Source organism: Tursiops truncatus, chromosome 3 (assembly GCF_011762595.2).
Source record: "Tursiops truncatus isolate mTurTru1 chromosome 3, mTurTru1.mat.Y, whole genome shotgun sequence".
In the NCBI taxonomy this organism is placed as follows: Eukaryota; Metazoa; Chordata; class Mammalia; order Artiodactyla; family Delphinidae; genus Tursiops; species Tursiops truncatus.
In genome coordinates this window covers 11,893,731-11,911,468 of record NC_047036.1, presented here as the reverse complement: position 1 = coordinate 11,911,468, position 17,738 = coordinate 11,893,731, and the positions used below count along the sequence as shown (strand labels likewise).

General features: G+C 44.2%; 1 protein-coding gene across 9 annotated transcripts in view; it reads right to left on the bottom strand.

The window, feature by feature from the left end:
• TRIO (trio Rho guanine nucleotide exchange factor) overlaps positions 1–17,738 on the bottom strand; it is a 372,439-nt gene that overhangs the window by 311,148 nt on the left and 43,553 nt on the right. The window contains exon 1 of one of the 9 annotated variants that reach the window (XM_019951044.3): positions 15,884–15,976. The exons of 7 other annotated variants lie outside the window; for them this stretch is intronic. The gene's annotated coding sequence lies outside the window, so the exon portion shown is untranslated. Of the gene's footprint in view, positions 1–15,688; positions 15,712–15,883; positions 15,977–17,738 lie in introns of those variants that run through there. One more of the 9 variants, XM_019951043.3, reaches the window with a different exon arrangement.

Here is a 17,738-nt window from a genome sequence, read left to right as displayed (position 1 = left end):
CTGTATCCTCCTTAATCCGTGGGCCCTTCGCTTTGCACCACAAATACTGATGTCAGTCTCTACTACAGGCAGGGAAGAACACAGAAAGCAGGAAAAAGGCTGGGCCTGCACACGTTCAAGAGGGGCAACACCAGGCCCCCACGCTTCCTTCCAGCAAGCCTGACAAATACCCATAACGACGGTTATTAATGAAACACAGGCAGCGCGGCTGTGGTGCCACACAGCCTGCGGGAGGCCCCCGACGGTACCCAGTGATTTCCTCAGCGTGACCCCCGGCGAGCGCTGCGACCTTCCCTGCTCCACAGCAGGGACGCGGAGGCAAGCGAGGCGAATGACCTGTCCAGGTCGCAGCCCCTCCTCCCAACCAGCACCCTCAGGGTCACTGTCCAGACTACACTGTCTGAAACTCGGGAGGACGTTTTGACAGGAGACCGGGTCCTCACAGTGGTCTTATTTCAGACAGCCCCTTCCCCAAATCTTTTGTTGGCAATGACACACTCTCATTTGTTTCTCCAAATCGCCATGCAATTCGATGTGTTTCATTGAACTGGAGGGCACTTTTCCGGTACACTGACCATGCGATGGCCATCCACCTCCAGCAGCCCAGAGGGGCCAGGCCCTCGCTTCCGGCTGAGCGGACAAGCCTCCTAAGACGAGGACGACCTGAGAGGAAGGAGGGCAAGTCACACTCCTCCGTGCCCACTGCCCGAGGAGAAAGGGGCTCTCCTTCCCCTCCTGCACCCCACAGGGCAGGCAGCCCAGGGCCCCAGCCCCTCACGCCCTCCACTCGGCTCCCAAACTACCTGTGCAGCAAACAGATGGGCCGGTGCCTTCCTAGTCAATATTTTATTGGGAGAGGTCAAGGCGAAGCCTAGTAGTAGCACAACCACCGATAACGTGTTTTTGGCTTCAAACAAGACATACAATTCCAAAGAAGCATTTCCCAAAATATAAAAAGCATAAACAGCTTTTAGAAGTCTACAGCTAGCGGCAGGTCCTAATACTTTTATCAAAGTCTAGAAAAACTCAAAGCCTCCAACTGACAGCTTTTTGTACCAGAATCATTCAAGACATCCCTCAAGATCCCAGAGAGAGAGCGCTGCAGCATCAGTAGCAGATGGCTTCTGAGGTGCAATGTAACAATGACAAAATAACAAAAAGGGAAAAAATCACCAGTTTTACTGTACAGTCAGCCGGAGCTCATTTCCTCCCTGCATTTGGTCCACGCCTTCTTGTGCTTCTCAGCCTGCACCCAGCCCCCCTCTTACCACCCAACCCAGAGCAGGTCCAGAGCCTTTGCCTGGAGGGACCAGGCTCCCTGGTCCGGAGCCCCTCGCACACCGGGACAGGGACCCTCAGATGCTTCTAGAGGGGGTGGCTCAGTGTCCCTCCACAATTCGCTCACATTCTTGAAGACACTGAGAGGCACACTGGATGGATAACAAAATTGTAAAAAAAAGACTAAGAATGTCTTACTTTTTGTACTAAGACTATAAAAGGTAATTTGAATACAAGATCTGTGTCTTCATAATATTACTCCATTATTAAGTACAGAACCAGAAAGAGCTGACCAGCACACATGTTCTGTAAAATATCACCTCCCTAACCTGATTCTGAAGAAAACTGGCAGAACTAAGATGCCTAACATGACGTCTGCATGGCAGTCCTTGGCGAGGCAGCGGCCCTGTTTCTGGAAACAAGGAGTGAAGCTGTCTATTTTTCCTTTTATTATTAGCTGTCTATTTTTATTATTTCCTTTTATTATTAGCTGTCTATTTTTCCTTTTATTATTATTTATTCTTTAACAAAGATGCCAAAATGAATCCTCTAGCGTGGTTACCTTCAGAGGAACCACTCTGGGATGCCCCAGACCTACTCCAGCACACGCTCCAGAAAACCCACCAGCGCTCGAAGGCATCCGGAAGCTCTCTTTTCAAACTGCCCACGTACGCACCCTGAAAGATTCTTAATTCTTAATTCTCTGGAAGATTCTTAATCCAGTAAACTGTTATTCTTTCAGGACAGGGTAGCATTTGGGAAGTAAGTTAGTCATTCAGTGCCATGCATAGGTGAGTGGAATAAAGAAACCTGGTTACTCCATGTATTAAAAGTTAAGAATATACCTGGAATATCAGGTATCTACCGCCTAGCGATCCACCCAGAACGACGACATCTGGTTTCTCATGAGTCTGTGGGTTGACTGGGTGGTTCTTCAAGATTATAAATAAAATCATAAATAAAAATTACAGATGACTGGGACGGATATACTGGTATTCACGGCAGGGGACGCCGATACTGAAAATTACTTCAACTGTGTATACGGCCTAAGAATAGCCTAGAACCGTCGTCTGGGCTGGCCTTTTATGGAACTTTCACAAGGTGGTAACAGGACCTTCATTTTCATCTTTTTTCCTGAAACTGTCAGAGCAAAGTAAGCACGATCGCCACTTGGGCCCACCTTTACCTCTGGGCCCAGATTTTCAATCACTTCTGTGTTTCTGCTTTTATTTAATGTAGGTCTTGTGATCTGAAGACAACCAATACTTTAAGAAAAATGAACAATTTATTCAGAGTTAATTAGTGAGCAGAACTAATTCATTAATATTTCCAAAGTAAATCTGACTAAGCGAAGCAATAAAAAGAACCTCTCCCTTTATCCAAGAAAGGGATCATCTCAGACCACAGCTCCTGCTACCCTCCATGAAAAGGTTCTGTTACCAGAGTAGTTACACTTCACCCTCAAAGTTAACAAATAATGCAGCCAAACATTCTTGAAAACTACAGGTCGTGACCTTAGCCAAGTGCTACAATGAAAATGCCATGCATTCACCTGTAACCAATTCAGTGTTAGAAGTCCTATTTACAAGCACGTTTTACTCCTTAAAAACTGCTACGGCTTAGGTACGATTTTAACTCTTATCATACTTTTGTTGTACGGTAAACAGAAGCAAAATCTTAAGTTACTCCAAAACATAAATGCAGATCAGAAATAAGTTTTCCTTCCGGATACAATTATCTTTGAAAGAATAATGATTTTTTTAAAACATCATTTAAACGTGGAAAGAGGATTTTTAGCTAACTTTGAAAAAGCAAAACTCAGTCGTTTAATAAAAGAGAGGAAAAAATCAACTCAATAAATGGGCAGTTTGCTCATACGCTGGAACTGAAAATATTACCTACCATCAGTAACCACACCAAAGCAGAAACTGAGAGGAGGCACTCTTATTGGATGAATGGCTTTATTATACACTATGAACCCATAAAGCACAGCAACTTTCCTCTTACTGGAATCATACGCTCCTCCCCCAGCGACTCTACGGCTGGTAGGTCTTTCAATCTCTGCTTGCAAATCCAGGCACCAATTTCGAGGTGGACCTAGGCCCAGTGAGGAAAATACTAAGCCTAAACTTAGTCAACAGGTACTGGACAATCACAGTAATACTGGACGTGCCCTGGGAGTCCAGATATGAAATACAGACGTTTACTCCCTGCCTCAAGAAGTATACCCATCCTATAGGGGAGACTGAAATAAAACACATAATCAACACAGTAAGCACTCAATTTGACAAGTACAATTAAAGACTTAGGACAGGATCCTGCGAAGTGTCTAAGAGGGAGTCTCCTTATCTGAGGGGTCAGAGAAACCTTCTTGCAGCAAGTGACACTTAAGCTGTGACCTAAGGATGGGGAAGGGTGGGGGAGGGAGGCAGGCGGCCCTGAGAAGGGCAGGAGCGTCCTTCAGGGTCAGAATGGGGGCACCAACTGATCACAGTGAAGGGAGGGGAAGGGCAGGGCCACCTGACTGCATGACACGATATGCAAAGCCCCTAGGGCACAGTGTCTGCCTCCCAGGAGACACCGCTGCCGTGGCTGGTTCTCCCCTACTCTGGAGGGGAGTCACTGGCTAGCGGCCAGGGCACCGTCATCACCACCCTGCTCTAGTCAGTGGAGGGCTGTGCCTTCCGCCCTGGATGATGCTATTTCAGGGGAGCCTCCTAATCACAACCACTGACTTGGCCCCCAACCCCCAACGTTGGCTACATTCTCTCCCTCAAGTCTGTCCTGACCCACTCGAATAGGCCCCACCCCACACCTTCTCCCCAGCTCCCTTTCTGGGCAAGGGTACAGCACTCCATCTAACTTAAGCAACCAAGACCCAGCAGGGGAATGGTCAGACCAAAGGTAAAATACAGTTCAAGACACCAATTGCACAAGGCTCTGTGCAAGGCCAGCAAAGCTCTGGAAGTGGGACAGCATCCCTGCATACACCTCCTCCTTGGGAGAGCGAGGGGGAGGGAACAGAAAAGAGAGATGGTCGTGAGAATACATAACGCCACAGCCTCACCAAGCTTCTTGGCTATCTGCTCCGTAAGGTCCTGTCAATAGAATGACATGAGGAGTAGAAATAATCCTTAAGAACAACAGTCTCTTCTTAGTAAAAGAAGCTAGAACTTGTTTTATTGTTTGAAGGCAGCATATCATTATAATTTTCCAAGAACTAATAGGCTTAAATCATTCAACAAAGAATAATATTTTCTTGAAAGCAGATAAGACAGCTTTGTATCTTTCCAAAGAAAGACACCATTGAAAAGAATATTTAGCATCTCTGCCTTAATAATCCAAAATCTAAAAGTACTGAAATTTTTTTAAATCAAGGCAAGTTTTATTTATATAAATACCTCATAACTGTCTTTAATGGAACCTAGAAATATGAATATTTAACACCTTGAGTTGCAGGTTTGGGGGAATACTTTTCAGGAAAACATTCTTCCATAGTCTTTAATACACTGAAAGAAGTATACGCTGGAAATGAACTAACTTACTACTGTTCACAAAGACTTGAGTCTGATTGGAAGAATAAGGTTTAAAACTAACTCTTGTTTGGGCAAGCAATTCCCAAGACTCCGAGCCACTTACTCCAAGACATCCAGTCTGATTCCTGAGGGGTTCTGAGGTTACAAGCATAAGCAAAGGTGGTCCTTTGCTTTGCTTTGACAGTAGTCAACAGTGGGCTCGACTCAGCAGGATCAAGGGGGTTAAAAGGGGTTCGAGGAGCTAGATCCCAGGTTTATACAACCTACTCAGAGCCTAATGCAAAGGCCTCCATACTTATGGTACAACATCAGGGGCAGAATCACCCAAGCAATGTAGCTACTGCACCAATTTCTCACAGTACCCCAAACTCCCACCATTATAGTTCCACATTAAGGGTGTGTTGTTGCTTCCAGAAGGTCTCAAAGAAATGTAATTATGTGAAACGAGAGCATTAACATCTTCAAGGAAAGGGCTGGGCCAAATGATCTGAAACTTCTCCACTCTCTAAAATGCCGATTCCATACTTAGCACAACTAAGTGCCAGGCACAGGGTAGGGCCCAGACGACTGGGCACAGATGCTTCACCACATCCAGTTATCAGTTAGACAGCACATGAAATACATACCATATACAAGCATTTATATTTATGGAGATAAAACAATGAAAGTATGTATTTCAAAACTTTAACAGTGATTATCTTAGGATGGCAGGATTCCAGTGACATTTTTTTCTCGTTTTCTAAATTTCCGCAATGCATATTGTTGGCAGAGCCCTGGTAGGGACCAGGGGTCTCTCAAGAGTCTACACGTCACGCAAGCAGAGGCACTATCTTTGTCCCAGATCATCATTACAAGGATAATCTTACCTCGAACAGACTGAGAAGACAGAGATAGTGACTCTTCCCTCCATAGCAAAGGGCAGGTTTGCTTACAGGCCTGGAAGGAAGAGAGACGCCTCCATAGCAAAGGGCAGGTTTGCTTACAGGCCTGGAAGGAAGAGAGACGGTCTCTCCTCAGAGCAAAGAGCAGCCACGCATACAGTCCAGGGAAAAGTTCAGGCACCCTAAATTCAGGTTTCCTCTCCAGTGATGCAACCCACTGTGTGCACAAGTGTTGACTGGCCTTCTGCACGTCACCCTGGAGAAACTGGGTTTTCTAGAACTGGTGCCCCAAAAAAAATGCCAATACCATGACTACTGTTACTACCGTGAGTAATAAAAGTCCTTTGTCTCTGACCCAGGAGTTCTGTGTCTTCTGTTAGCATTGATCAAACTGTGGCAGGCTAATCTTTTAGCTTGCAAATGGGGAAAAAGCTCTCAGACCCTCCACAGTTCATGACAAATATGTGCTTTTGTTACCATCTGAGATGCTTATAATTGGCTAAAGACGATTTCTACTGCTTGCAACCAAAAGCCCTGACTAATGATAGAATTGCTTTAGAAATCAGGTCTTTAAATGTCCTTTAAAAAATAGAAAGGAAGGAATAAACATCAAGGGGGGCCACCTCTCTACGACAGCACTCGTCTTGTGGCCAGGGGCGAGGACACGCTCGTTTTTACGGCGCCCCTGCTCTGCGAGGGGTGCTGTGCCGGGAGCCGAGGACAAAGCAGACAGGAAGCACCTTGTACATACACACCCGCGAGCGGCACCACAGGAAGCGAGCGCGCCAGGACCAGGTGTTCTCAGAGGACGGAGAGGGGACTCGGAGGAAGTCCGGGGGGGGGGGGGGGGGGTGGGGTGGATCAGGGAAGGCTTTCCTATCATTCTACAGATGTCACCTAACAGTGCACAAGTACGCTTTTTTCTCCTGGCAGGCAAGTCTTCATTCCAGAAAAAGTTTACAAATCTAAACAACTGGCACAAATTTACCAGCCCCCGTTCTATCAAACCAATTATGTTTTCAGAATTACAGAATAACAGCATAATTATAAGATGAACGCTAAGCAGTAGACTCATCAGCATTGCACGACTACAGTCTACCAAGAAACCGATTCAGAGTCACCTGAAGGTGTTAATCACCAACCATAGCCAAATGGTCTTTGATGACTTCTGCATATAAAGCTCTGGAACATTATCCAGTGAAGGGCACTGACAAGTTTAAGCTGAGGGCTCTTAAACACTTCATACAGTACCTTGTAGCAAGAAGGCGGTTACCGAAGAAACAAAAACGGCGTTAAGGGTTTTCTAAGGACTCTGGACTCAGAGCCAGAGCGTTAAATTTACTCTTAATTTCCTCTCTCTGACTCTGGGCAAGTCACTTAGCCTCCCAGGCAGACAGACGCCTCATCTGTCCTAAGAAAGGGGTAGAGCATAGGTTATAAGGACTTCATAATTTCTAAAGGTAGAATAATCACTTCAGCTCATCAGACGGGCATTTGGTGGCAGTACTCCATTTCGCATACAACGTAACCTGAAGGATACGAGTGTTCCCAAATGATAAGCATAAAAGGCAGGATAGGGCTTCCCTGGTGGTGCAGTGGTTGGGAGTCCGCCCGCCGATGCGGGGGGCGCGGGTTCGAGCCCCGGTTTGGGAGGGTCCCACGTGCCGCGGAGCGGCTGGGCCCGTGGGCCATGGCCGCTGAGCCTGTGCTACGCAACGGGAGAGGCCGCAGCGGTGAGGGGCCCGCGTACCGCAAAAAAAAAAAAAAAAAAAAAAAAAGGCAGGATAATTTCAGTTAGCCTTAGAGATACGTGATTTCTAATCACAACTAATCTCTGCTGTTTTTTAAGGGAAAAAAAAAAAAAGCATTTTCTCCCCTGATAAAAGTAACATACATGTGATATGGCTCATTTTTTTTTTTCAGAAAAAAATACAGATAACCAGTAATTCCACCACCCAAACGCAATCATCACTAACATTTAAATAAAGCTCACTGAGAGTTTTTAAAATTTATGTAGTCACAGATATGTACTTAAGTTTACACACAACCTAGTCAAATAGTGATTCCACGCACACACACTCCACCAACTAAACTACAATAGAAAAAACAAAAGAGAAGCGCTCAGAGAAAACTACGAAGTGCTCACAAAGTGCTCAGGACAAGCTGAAGCTTGAACAGGCGCCCACTGGTCAACCTGTAACAACTGGAGCAAAAATAATGATTATCATGGATAATAATCAATAGAACAAAATGACAATCTATGGTCCTATTCTGATATAAATAAATAAGTAAATGAGAAGGGAAAGCTCTTTCTTACGGTAGGATTCCAACTAATAAAAGAATAAGTGAAGGAATTAGAAAATTAACCATTTGGCAAATACCAGACAGGCACAAGTCATCAATGGGTAAACAATTAACGGGGGAAAGGATGATGAGAAAAGAGATATTTGCACAGTTTCAAAGAAAATCCCCACTAGATACTCATTAATTACAAAGAGGAAAGTTATTAATTTTACAACAGAGATCGGCAGGAACCATCCTAAGTGATCACAGTTAATGTCACCAGTCATGGGACAGACATACCAACACTGTGTACCTCCTGGTAAAATGCACGGAGAAGATCACAGCATCACTTCCACTGCCGTCCTAACAAAAATGCACACTCTGAACCGAATCATGAGGAAACAGCTCGCAGATCCAAACTGAGGACCATTCAACAATATATATCACACAATAAACATAAATTCAAAATTGTTACTAAGAGAAGCTGCATGGAAATGCAGTCCTGCAGACAAAATTTCCAAACCTGAACTCCTATAATTTGAGCAATCATTGACAGATTTCTGAATTGTTTCCCAGCAGGGCCTCCATTTCACTCCCACCACCAGGAGAAAGCTTTCTAAAATACCCAGTTCTCCAAATCTCATAAGCTGCTAAAAACAATGCCATATACGGCACTTTCCCTTAACTATCATCACACTTCTACCTTCAAAGTAAACTATGCTTTGCAAAGTCACCATTTCTAACTTGTAAAACACAGTCACGATTTTAAAACTTTGACTTAAAGGGAAGTCCAAACTCTGCTCTGAGGATAGGTAATGTCTACAGAAATTTTAATCACTATAATAACAAACCAGATAAAGTCAGTGAGGGGATGTACTCCTCCTATTAAGCAGACCCTTCCCTCTTCTATTCTTGACCAGTAAATGTTCATGGAAAAGCCAAAGTTATGTTTAGTGGATAAGTAGGTCCTATTACATTCTTTTTGTTTGTTTGTTTGTTTGTTTTTTTGGCGGTACGTGGGCCTCTCACTGTTGTGGTCTCTCCCGTTGCGGAGCACAGGCTCTGGACGCGCAGGCTCAGCGGCCATGGCTCACGGGCCCAGCCGCTCCGCGGCATGTGGGATCCTCCCAGACCGGGGCACGAACCCGTGTCCCCTGCATCGGCAGGCGGACTCCCAACCACTGCGCCACCAGGGAAGCCCCTATTCTTTTAATCAACTACCTTACAGGTAGTTCTGACTGACACCTGTTGTCCCAGCACAGTTATTAACAGCACTCCCTTTCATTCTTAAAATATTCTGATTTGTACAACAAATTATTTGGTAACCTACTTTAGTCTTCCAAGAAGTTACTGGGAGCACTTCTTTTATATCTGAATGAGATAATATATGCATCACACTCAATAAATGAAAGCATTCTTTATTCCTGTCACTACTGTTATTATTCATACTAAACATGTTCCTCTCCTTACAATACAACCACATTATCTCCAAAGATTAGATGCATCGTTCTTTCTGAATTCCTCTTTTTTTCACATTAGGATGGATTAACACTAATTCTAGTCTTTCTAAATTCCTTCTACTTTTGTCAAAGCTTTGATATGCCAACATCTCTCCTAATATGTTGAGCGTAAAAAAAAAAAAAAGAAGAGAGAGTGTGTGTGTAAACATTTAACAATAAATGAGCTGTTTGGGGTTACTGAATACAGAGGTTAATCCACACAGTCAGGATTTCATGGTGAAGAAGCAGAGCTACTAGCTTCAGGAAGATATATTAAGAACCACAAGAATTCTCTACTAATAATTATCTTTTCCAGTCTGCAACTTTCCTGACTGTGGCCTAATTTTCTAAGTCCTGATTACTGTCTACTTTATCATCATAATGAACTTCCCTACTCATTTGACCTACGATTTATTCATTTTTCTAAATAATTATTATAGAGTATATTCTATGTGTTAATGATGAAAATAAGTGGACAGTATCTGGGGCCATTCTCGAATGAGGGTGAAAGAATGCTACATGTGCACTGCAGGGCTGGCAAGGGATTTGCGGTCAATAACTTAATTCTAGTTTCCAGCAAAATCGTGTCAACGTTTGCGGACACAGAGTGCAACACACGCCAAGTAGGTCTAATTGGCTTTTTTGATGCACACCGTGAAAAGTTTAATACACCAGCCCTGCCCCTCGGGGTGGGCCCCAGAGTCAGACATACAGTGGACAGGCCTCTGGTCAACACCCTGCGGGTCCAGGGCCTCCCGTATCCGCCAACCCGCCCCTGGAGGACGGCAAAGGCAGGGGTGCTGTACTGCCATTCTCCCCTTTCCAGGAGGACCTGCTGAGCCACTTAATTAATTATATATGTATCAATCTCAGGGGAAGGCTATTGTTACCTAATTCTAGGAGGGAAATCCTAGAAGCACTTGTGTGGATACAACTGATTAAATTACTATGCAGCGTTATCTGGCTTCCTTTTCAAAAGCCACAGGTGTCAAATGCAGGGGTGTGTATGTAAATTTGTCCTAAGATACTTCTGAACAGACTAAGTAGGCCATTCACTTCTTTTTGAGGAGGAATTAAACAACATTTAGTGAGTTCTTGGAAGACAGGGGAGCCAGGTATTTGCAAAGGGTTAGAAGGGCCCCAGGCATCCGAGTCTGGCTTCAAATGAATAAATGAGGGGGAGAGAGAGAAGGCAAAATAAAGGAATATTTATACGGAAATTTCACGTGCCTGAATCACTTAAATGGGCAGGAACCGAGTAAACGCAATGCCCGGCTGACCAAAGAACGCGTGTGTCTGCGGAGAGGCCGCAAAAGCAGGACGCTTCAAGGGAGCCCAGTTAAATCCCTCCTCTGACTGGCTCAATTTCTTTAGGAACAGACTATTTTGCATACGCACATTTTTAGAAGGATCTCTTATGATCAGAGAGGGTCACCAATGCTGTTTCTTAAATATTTGCGTAAGTGGTTGATTTTATGGATGATGTTTCTTTTTCTTTTCAGATTGCCTAGATTTGGTGATATTGCCTTTGTCACAAAGTAGGCTTCCATGCACACCTGAGTGGACGGGTCGGCCCTGTGCAGCACTACCTCTCACCTGCTGCCCCACAGCAGGGCCATGGGTTAGCAGTGGCCGTTGGGGACTAAGGAAGCAATCCCTTTCCGTGGATGCCTTCCCCCTCTTCAAAATTAGGAGCCTCCACTAGATTCAAGCCTGTAACGTTCTCTCTGCATAGATCCATCCACTAAGTACTATGTAAACTAGCTCTGTTGACCAAAAAAGGCCAACTGTCTGTGCCAGATACGAACTCACTTCTGAAGACATTCGGAACTGCAGCACCTCGGCTCTCTGCGAATGAAATACAGACCTGTTTAAACCTAGGTGGGCAGACATAACACAAAATACATTCCTGAGAGCGTGAAAGTGAACCGCACTCATCCATGAATTTATACAGTGCCTTGGTCCTGTGTACAGTCTATGATGGGAATCATCCAACACATTCTCCCAGGCCACACGCTTGCTATGATAGAGAGCAACAGCCCTTTTTGTTTTTCAGGATTAACCCTTTCCTGACCCCTCCAATCCAATTCTTACAGAAATACCGGGTGTTTGGAAAGTGATAAAAATCTCAAAAATGTTCCACTTGTAGTTGAGCTAGTGATTTTCATCCAAATTTGATAATAAATATGCCATTAAGGGTACTGGCTGCTTCATCAAACCATGGGACCAGAAGCACCAGACTTCTCTCTACATGGTACTCGAAAGGAGACAAGTGCTACAAATCACGTGCCAAAATCCTCACTAAAGCCTGGGCTTCATGCAGAATCCCCTTACATGTAGACACGTTTCTTCAATACAATATTAAAAAATAACTTAAAGACTAAAAACTGAAATAAATGTAAATCTAACGGAATGTGATGCGGCGACTCTGACACCAAGCTGGCGATTCGTATGAGCTCTTAAAGGGGGAATCAGAGCCAGACGCGCAACATCTGTAGTAAAAACCCAAGACCGACATTAAAGAATTATTCATGGAAAAACTTCTTCACTACAATGAACCAAAGCTCAGCTGCTAAAAATACATTCACTGTGCACACAGTGCACGGGCTCATTTCGCAGTGTTTCCACTTAAACTACATCACCAGATTCTCCCCACCCGAACGTTCCCAGGCAACATGGGATTCAATTCACGGGACACACCTGGACACTTGAGGAATTAAAGCGGAAAAGCTGAAAAACATCAATGGGTTAAAGAGGAAAACCACGTGGAGTCAAACGCTGTTACTGGCGGGCTTGCCTGCCTGCTTGCTCCCTTTAGAAGTTCCTACTTACAGCCCATCAGTCATTGGGGCCGGGGAAAATGATGAGAATGACGGCAGAAAACTCACTCAAGTATAGGAAACAGCTTTCATAACATTAGATTCCGCAGAAGGCATGGAAAATAATGGGTCTGATTTGATAAGCCATGTAAAAAGGAAACTGTATTAACTTATACTCATGTCTACTGAATTATTTAGTTGCAAACAGTTAAAGCTAAGTGGCTATGAGGACGGACCAGGATCTAGGTTCACACCAACCCATTCCTTAACTAACTGTGTACCCTTGGGCTACTTAACGACTCTGCACCTCAGTCTCCCCATCTGTGGAGTGGGGATAATAGCATACTGGTTTAATAAGTAATTCAGGCAAGGAAGACTGCCCTGAGAACAGCAGATGGCACCGTGTTGGCACCCAAGAAGGGTGAGCTGGCATCATGACTGCTCTAAGATCACTTGAAACTGAATCACAAAATATTTACTCAGCTCCAACAAGTGCACAGTTTGTGCTTTTCACCAAAATGTTTTTAAACCGTTTATTTTGCATAACCTGGCAGATGCCAGGAATAAAACACTAGTGGTCTTATAAAATCTGTGATCACAAATCTGAAGTTACTGTCCCTCCTGCTGATGTTCCAGTCCAGCTTCTCGGCTGACAAGGAGAAAGGCAAGGTTGTAATCATGAAAAAAGCAGAGACAGACTCACACTTCTTATCAGCAAAGCTAACTGAGCAGAGTCTGCTCCCAGCTCAACCAGGACTGGTTCAGCCGCAGGGTAAATGAAAGCTTCAATGAGAAAACACACATTTATCCTGTAAGAAAGAAGCCTTTCTCTCATTATTGTAATAACTCCTTCCCCCTCCTCTTCACCCATGCCTCATTCTGTCATTGTTTTATAAGCAAAAACATCGTTTTAATAATCGGAAAACCCCACAAAATGTAACACCTAAGTAACAATAATCCCTTAAAGCACTCTGTATAAAACACTCACAGCACCTCTTACTCAATCGGAGTTCTATGTGAGATCAATTTAAATAAAAATTCAAAAGTCAAGGCTCTTTACAAATGTTCATTTTTGTTCATAAATTCAAAAAGTCCAACAGCCAAAGAAACATAATTTATTCAGATTACACAGGACTGAATGTAACTGCTAGACACACTCCTTGGCACAATGATTTTCATAAACATAGATTCAAAGGTACACCCTGACTGACTGAGAGCCAATTATATGCCAGTTATTATACTGATACTAAGGCTGCGGGCAATAAAACTGAATCAGACAAAGCCCAGGACACCAATATTTACAATTTCACGGTAATACAGAGGGAATGGCATCCTCTTTGTACCCTGGAGTCTCAACCATGAACAAAACAATACAACACACAACAAGAAACACCTGGTGACTTTTGCTTTTTCTTAGAAATCCTTATTGCCCCTATTAACTCCTGGCTGGGCGTGAGCTTTGCAGCCCTTGTTCGTACTATGTACTACATTTCAAAATGGTGGGAGAAATAGCATGCAATACATTCCAGGACTGCAACTTATTGTATGTGACACTATAATTAGACACATAAGAAAGACAGACCGAAACTGACATCCCGTAAAACACTACCAAGTTCCCATTCGTCACTTGTGGCTGCTCCGGCCAAGTAACTTTTTCATCGCATGACTTTCTCATTGTTACTCATCTTGGTATTAGCAATCACTCACGCTCTAATTTGCCCAAATATTGCCAAACACTAATATAAAACAGTAAATAAACTGAATTTATCCACCAAGTTTGGCTCACACTGACATGGCAAAATCTTGAGGCTTTTTGTCCAAATGTCTCAAACATCAGAAACTGGTTACTGTTATGGATATACGAAGGAGAGGCCACCGCTTCAGAGAAAGTGCAAGCGAACCCAGTGCCTCTGTCCAGGTGGGCTGACCCTGCCCGCCCGAAAGGCAACTCAAAGTAGCATCAACCAGACTGTTCCGGCAGGGCACCAAGGATACAGCCTTTCACTTCAATTTCAAATGAGTCCAAATTTAGAGTGTGCTCTGGAACAACGTGAAGAACTTACTTGGGGCATGTTTTTATAGTTCTTTAATATCCATCCACTGGATGACTCACAGTTATGTATCATAGAGGCCAGGTACTTTTATTTCTAAAAAAGGAATATGTTGGAGGGGCTAGCCTGGAGCTCTAACGCTTGGTGACTAAGCAAGAAAAACAAAGGAGAAGCCAGTTCATCTCCAGCCTAGGAGAAGTGATTTTAAGGGCCTAAGTCTTGTTTAAAACGTCACATAACTCAAGTTTGCAATTTATTTTCCAGTATAGTCTCACGAATCTAGTCAACATTTAAACACTACTCAGTAGTGCTAACTGGGTCCACCTCTTAAAAGTCTGTTTACACAAGCTATTCAAAACACCCAGGTCCCAAAGTTGCCAAAAAAAATATTTTGAAAACATTTACTAGGGCACAACTAGGAATCAGTCTTTCCAGCAGTTCTTCCCAGGCCGAGGTACTCAAAACGGTAAATTGGTCTTCTCTGATTCAAAGGAAAACCTTCCCACTCCCCATTTCCTACCCCATGTCCACCTTCCACAAGGGGTCTGTTCACTGGAGAAGGTTTGAGAAATTTCACGGAATCATTAAGGAAGTTAACAGTTGTCCATTTCACTTTGCAAATAAGAGAAGTCAACCCATTTGTAAAAGGAGCGAGCCAGACAGATCTGCCTGTTGCCATGAGATTGTCTACAGATGTGTTCTCAGACTATGGGATGATTCCCAACTGTCTACAGTTTGGTTTATTCTGTCAATTCTGCATTCCAAATACATCATGTCAGATATAAACAACACCAATGCTCCCTCTGCTAAATCAAATCACCTGTAGGAAAAAGCAATTTAAAGACCACTCTGAACAAGCCCTATAAAGCCATCAAACACACATCAGAGACAATTATATCCTCTGTTAGAAGTTCTACCACTGGGGCTTCCCTGGTGGCACAGTGGTTAAGAGTCCGCCTGCCAATGCAGGGGACACGGGTTGGATCCCTAGTCCGGGAAGATCCCACATGCCGTGGAGCAGCTAAGCCCGAGCGCCACAACTACTGAGCCTGCGCTCTACAGCCCACGAGCCACAACTACTGAAGCCCGTGCGCCTAGAGCCCGTGCTCCGCAACAAGAGGAGCCACCGCAATGAGAAGCCCGTGCACCATAACGAAGAGTAGCCCCCGCTCGCCACAACTAGAGAAAGCCGGCCCAGCAACAAAGACCCAGTGCAGCCAAAAATAAATAAATAAATTTTAAAGTTCTACCACTGGCCACAAACAGCTGAACATATATCATAACTTTAAGCAAGGCAACATAAAACATTAGTGATATTAAATGCAAGGCTTCAAAACTTACCTGGCACAAGTGAAGACTAAATAAACAGGCAAATGCTTTTATTCACTGGCAGTAAGAAAATGCTTCATTTAAGTTTCTTTTACGAAAATACACGCCATGAATTAGCCAAATCCATGGAAGCCTACTTCTCATCAATCAAATCAGCTTCAAAATATTTTAAATTTTTTCCCCCTATGTGCCCCAGAAGTTACTCACCTACCGCCTTCCCATCTATTTCATCTAGTTTCCCCCACTCTGTCTTCTCCCAATCATTTCCACGTATCTTTTTGACCCCTTCTCCTGCTTTCCCAGGTGTCTGGCATGAGAGCAGCAATGCCCTCAACTCCTCCCTGTACGTCCGCCGGCCGGGAAGTCTTCTCTGCAGCCACACCCCGCAGGTCAGGTGTGCGGCACAGCAGGTACGCACGGGCGGCGGGTACACGTGGTACTCCCCCAGGCTGTGGAGGCCGACCTGGGCCTGGGAGCCGGCTCAGAGCCCAGGAGAGCTGCTCTCACTGCCGCGTTTAATAGTTTTACGCTGCTCATGTCTTTCAAATGTTCCTCGGGGCTGGCCCCCATGAGAAGAACGTCCACCCCAGTCAGGGCTGGGATGGACAAGCGCTGTCAGTGTTTCTGTGTATTCATTTTTCAATTGATGTCAACAGTCTTCAGAATTCAACTTAGAAGAAAACCTTAGGACCAAGCTCTCCTGTAATCCTCCGTAACTCTGTTTTGGCTTCAAGTTTGAGAACACTCACTATTAGCCTTTATGGGGGGAGGGAAGGAAGGAAGGAAAGGACAGGGCAAGCAGAGGATGGGGGAAGGAGCCAGAGAGAGAGGGAGGGGCCCTAATTTTAGGGGAGAAAGTAGAAAGATCCAGTCACTGAAAATGACTAAAATGCCTTTGGGATCTGGCAGGCCACTTACATTTTAGGGAAATCGGCCCCTTGGCTGCCACCCCCCACATACACACATACAATCTCATTTATGCCTACCCTACCCCACCCAAGTCTATTGGTCATTTGCTTGAGAGTCGATTCCAAGGTGGGTTAAACAAATTGCTCCATTTTTCTCTAAAGCACATCAGCAAATCTTTTTTTTTTAATTTCCTTGATTCAGGATGCTACAGATTGTTAAGATCACACTGAAGGTTTAATAACAGCTTCTAATTAGGGGGGAGACAGTAACACTTTAAATAAACGTCTCTACTGGAAGATGCACAAAGGTTTCAGAAACTTACAGTATCTATAGTTACTCATCACCTCGTGTACTGATACAGAGAGATACTGGGCTCATAAAAGCACTGATACATTTTCAGACTAAGTTTTACAGTCACTGGAATTCACAGTAATGACTCAATGACTACAGCTGTGAAAGGCTAAACTACAGGAATCCTAGGTATAAAAATCCTATGTTCTGAACATTGGGCAAAAATATTTAAGTATATGGGGCAGAAGCAGCTCATACTTTTCAAATCATGACGAAAATCATGGCAAGTTCTCCTACAAATAATTATCACTAATGGTTTTAAGTAAATGGTCTTTCCCCCTTCCAAATATCTCTATTGGTCACTTCGCTACACTCACCAATAGGACAAAATCTAATACATCATGACCCCTTAGGTGCTTTCTGCCACCACACTCACACACAAAAGCCAAGACCCGAAAGTCAACAAAAGATCTACAATATTTTAAATTAGAAACAAGCTTTATGAAGTAAAAATGTTGAACAGCCGAAGGCCATAGGGTGCACTCACACAAACATGATAATGTACATCACTCGATACCGAGGTCCACTTAAAACCAGCGCAGTCTGTGAGCCACTGGGGGCCAGGATGGATCCCGCACACAGCGGCAGCTGGCCTGGCTATGGCCGGTGGCACTGAGTGCACTGCTCCGTGGAAGCACGCTCTCCAGGAGTCGTCTGATCTCTGCTTAGGATTCAGAACAGCAAAGGGGATTTGAGTTTAGTAATGAACAAGAAGGCCACAATTGATGTAGAAAAGCATGGGAGCCACAGGAAAAGCACAGCAATGCTTAAGAGGTGACCAAATGCAGGATGAGAACTGGAC